The 4,645-nt window shown below is 42.5% G+C and overlaps 1 non-coding gene across 1 annotated transcript; it reads left to right on the top strand.

The window, feature by feature from the left end:
* Positions 1-3,779: 3,779 nt before the first annotated feature.
* On the top strand, positions 3,780-3,916 carry LOC119926286. Its single transcript, XR_005450174.1, has one exon. It is a non-coding gene; the product is annotated as a small nucleolar RNA SNORA7 (small nucleolar RNA).
* Positions 3,917-4,645: the final 729 nt, after the last annotated feature.

Below are 4,645 nucleotides of genomic sequence, written 5' to 3'. Positions count from 1 at the left end.
AGAAGCCAACGTCACTTTTCCCTATCCTCAAGGAATTAAAATGTAGCAGAGGAACATTTAGAAGTGCTCAACAAACATGATTGTTGATGATGATGATTCAGAAATAGTGAAAGCAAGAGGAAGGACGTGGATATACCTGAAAATACCAAGACTGTATCAGGAAGAAATAGAATAAATAATTGAATAAATGTTCATATTAGTGGCTCAGTGGAAAGAGCATGGGATTTGGAGTCAGAGGTCATGGGTTCAAGTCCCAGCTCCACCGATTGTCAGCTGTGTGACTTTGGGCAAGTCACTTCACTTCTCTGGGCCTCAGTTCCCTCATCTGTAAAATGGGGATTAAGACTGTGAGCCCCCCGTGGGACAACCTGATCACCTTGTAACCTTCTCAGTGCTTAGAACAGTGCTTTGCACATAGTAAGCACTTAATAAATGCCATTATTATTATTTCAAGGGCTTATTACTGTGCTCTGCACTCAGTAAGTGCTCAATAAATATGATTGAATAAATGAATATATATGTATGTGCGGTAGGGATTGTCTCTATTTTTTGCCAAACTGTACTTTCCAAGCACTTAGTACAGTGCTCTGCACACAATAAGTACTCAATAGATACAATTGAATGAATGAATTTTATATGTTAGATATATTTTTCATTCATTCATTCATTCAATCACATTTATGGAGCATTACTGTGTGCAGAGCACTGTACTAAGCACTTGGGAAGTACAAGTTGGCAACATATAGAGACGGTCCCTACCCAACAACGGGCTCAAAATCTAGAAGGGGGAGACAGATAACAAAACAAAACATGTAGACAGGTGTCAAAGTCATCAGATCAAATAGAATTAAAGCTATATGCACATCATTAACAAAACAAATAGAATAGTAATATTTTAATGTCTGTCTCCCCTATAGTCTGTAAGCAAGGATTGTATCTGCCAACTTTACTATATTGTACTTTTCCAAGTGTTCAGTATAGTGCTCTGCCCTCCATAAGCACTCAGTAGTATTGAGTGATTGTGTTGAAGGTGGCTGTGGGGTGGACATAGTATCTTCAGCTAGAATATTGACAGAGGGTGATGATGGGATTTTTGACTCCTAAATAGCTGTCTACAACTGCTTGAAAACTAGTTGAAACTAGTTGGTTGAATCTTTTTTTATAGCTGGCCAAAGTATCTAGGTAACAGGTTTCGGAAAACAGAGAATTAATACCACTGTCAGTTCAGGACTCTCCGTTGCATGATAGTATTTTCATATTGGCATCAAATGTCCATCCATTCCATTACAGTAAATCAGTCAATCAATCAATAGTATTTATTGCATGCTTACTGTGTGCAGACCACTGTACTAAGCGCTTGGAAAGTACAATTCAGCATTTGTACTTGGGAGAGTACAATACAGTAGAGTTGGTAGACACATTTACTGTCCACAAGTGTAACATGTTACTAGATCAGATAGAGATAGGAGGGTTGGAAATGTATAATTTACCACCCTCTTGCAATCATCCACGCTGATGGAAAAAGTCCAGTTCCCTACCTCCCAAAAGCCATCCCCAATCTGGGTTGGAGCTAATAGCCTCAACCTTCATTCATTCGTTCATTCATTCAATCGTATTTATTGAGCGCTTACTGTGTGCAGAGCACTGTACTAAGTGTTTGGGAAGTACAAGTTGGCAACATATAGAGACAGTCCCTACCCAACAATGGGCTAACATAAAAGCTCCCAGTCATTCACAGCATAGCTCACTGTGGGCAGGGAATGTGTCTGTTTATTCTGATATCATCCTCTCCCAAACACTTAGTACAGTGCTTTGCACACAGTAAACACTCAATAAATAAGATTGAGTGAATGAATGAACATCTGACTCATTTGGAATCACAGCCTCCTCTATTCCTAGTGGAGACGTGTGAAATGTGAAATGTGGGGCATAAGAAAACAGATGCTATTTCATTCCTTCATTCATCCAGTTTTTCAGATTTATTGAATCAGGTCGGATGTGGGGCTCGCAGTCTTAATACCCATTTTACAGATGAGGTAATTGAGGCACAAAGAAGTTAAGTGACTTGCCTCAGGTCCCACAGCAGAAAAGTGGTGGAACCAGGAATAGAACCCATCACCTCTTGAGTTCTGGTGGTACAGAGTGCTCTACCAGGCACTCACTTATGTTCACATTCGTAATTCATTTGTTTATTTTAATGTCAGTTTCCCCCTCTAGACTGTAAGCTCATGTAGGGCAGGGAAAGTGTCTGTTGTAGTGTTACATTGTATTCATTCATTCAACCGTATTTATTGAGTGCTTACTGTGCGCAGAGCGCTGTACTAAGTGCATGGAAGAGTACAATTGCTCTTGCTGAACTGTACTTTCTGTATTTGCTGAACTGTACAATTGCTGAACTGTACTTTCCGAATGCTTAGTACAATGCTCTGCACACAGTAAGTGCTTAAAAAATACAAATGACTGACTGACCCATTGTGTGCAAAACATTGAACTAAACCCCGGAGACCTGTTGTTGGCACAGTGTCAAGAGCACGGCTCTGAGAAAAATCAGACGACCTAAATCTTAGGAGGCCTGGCAACCACAAGTAAGGCAATGCCTGCTGGCACTCTGCCATCAGTGGTGAAGATTTGTAAAGAAAGAATTCCCTAGGGCATTCCATGAGGGGACAAGTCCAGCTGGAATCCTGAAAACTAGCTCGTAAGCAGTGAAGATTCAAGCAGGTAATGATGATAGTAATTGTGGTATTTGTTAAGCCCTGACTATGTGTCAAGCACTGTACTAAGTACTGGGGTTATTATTATTACTATCAAGTGCCATCGAGTTGTTTCCAATTCATAGCAACTTTATGGATATATTTTCTCCAGAACGTCCTGTCTTCTGCCATATTCATTCATTCAATCGTATTTATTGAGCGCTTACTGTGTGCAGAGCACTGTACTAAGTGCTTGGGAAGTACAAGTTGGCAACATATAGAGACAGTCCCTACCCAACAATGGGCTCACAGTCTAGAAGGGGGAGAGAGACAACAAAACATAACATGTAAACAGGTGTCAAAACCATCAGAATAAATAGAGTTACAGCTATATGCACATCATTAACAAAATAAATAGAGTAGTAAGTATGTACAAGTAAAATAGAGTAATATATCTGTACAAATATATAGAAGTGCTGTGGGGAGGGGAAAGGGATAGGGCAGAGGGGGAACACCTGTACAATGGGATGTAAAACTATAAGCCCCTTGTGGGACAGGGACTGTGACCAATCTCATTAGCTTGTATCTACCTCAGGGTTTAGAACAGTGCCTGGCACAAAGTAAGTGCTTAACAAATACCCACCTGGAAAAACAATTGAAAAATTAAAAAAAAAATTGGTTTGGACACGGTTTCTGTTCCACATGGGGCTCAAAGTCTTAACCCCCTTTTTGCAGATGAAGAAATTGAGGCCCAGAAAGTGGCCTTCCCAAGGTCACACAGCAGACCAGTGGTGGAGCCAAGACTATCCTCTGATTCTCAGGCCCGAGCTCTTTCCACTAGGCCATGCTCCTTCTCTGGAAAGGCCACTTCTCAGTATCTCCAGAGCCTTTGACATAGTAAAAATCTTTTTCTGCACTGGTTTTAGGATTAGCTCCGACTAAACTGCCAACTATAGTGTCTTACAACAACAGGGTAGCCAGTCATGCACTGGGGTAGATACAAGAAAATCAGGTTGGACACAGTCCCTGTTCAGTGTGGTGCTCACACTCTCAATCCCCATTTTACAGATGAGGTAACTGAGGCCCAACCTCTCAGGGTTGCACCTGAAGAGTTTCCAGTACTCTATCAGTCTTGGCTACAAAAGGGAGAGTCAAGCAGAGGCATACCCGTCCATTCCTAGCTTGGCCAGTGGCTAGTGAGCGGAAGGCAATCTGCTACAAGTCAAAACTCACCCATTCGGGGCAGCAGTGACATGGGAGAGAGTCAAGGGCAGAGACTTGGGTTTACTGCATGGAAGGTGACAATGCTAAACCGCTTCTGCATTTTTACCAAGAAAACTCTCTGGATCCACTACCAGTACAATTGCAGATGGAGAGCGGGGCGTTCTGGGAGAGATGTGTCCGTGGTGTCGCTATGGGTCGGAAATGACTCGATGGCACGACAAGACAAACTGAGGCCCAGAGAAGTGAAGTGACTTGCCCACGCTCACACAGCAGACATGTGGTGGAGCCGGGATTAGAACCCATGACCTTCTGCCTCTCAGGCCTGTGCTCTATCCACTTCACCATGCTACTTCCTAAGGCAGCCGCTGGCTTGCTGGATTATGACACTCCCACAAAGCATCAGCTCTGTGCCGTGACCACTTTGGCCACAGTGTTTGCTGCTTTATAAGAACACAGTCTCTGCGATATGGTTCACAATGGGCTGTACCCCTGCTCGTCACACCCTGGCCCAGAGGAAATAAAACCAGCAGGGACAAGAGAGTGCAAGTGGCACTGTACAAAATCCAATCACTATAATAATTCCCTCTCCCAGGTTCTCGGTTTTGGAGCTTCAAAACTGAGGCTCAGCCATCATTCTCAACTAAAGTCTTCATCACTAAGTGTTGGGGAACATATTAATAATAATAATAATGGTATTTGTTATGCTCTATGTGGTAGGCACTGTACTA

The sequence above is a fragment of the Tachyglossus aculeatus genome, chromosome 3 (assembly GCF_015852505.1).
Source record: "Tachyglossus aculeatus isolate mTacAcu1 chromosome 3, mTacAcu1.pri, whole genome shotgun sequence".
NCBI classification, from domain to species: Eukaryota; Metazoa; Chordata; class Mammalia; order Monotremata; family Tachyglossidae; genus Tachyglossus; species Tachyglossus aculeatus.
This window is presented reverse-complemented; position numbering and strand designations above follow the sequence as displayed.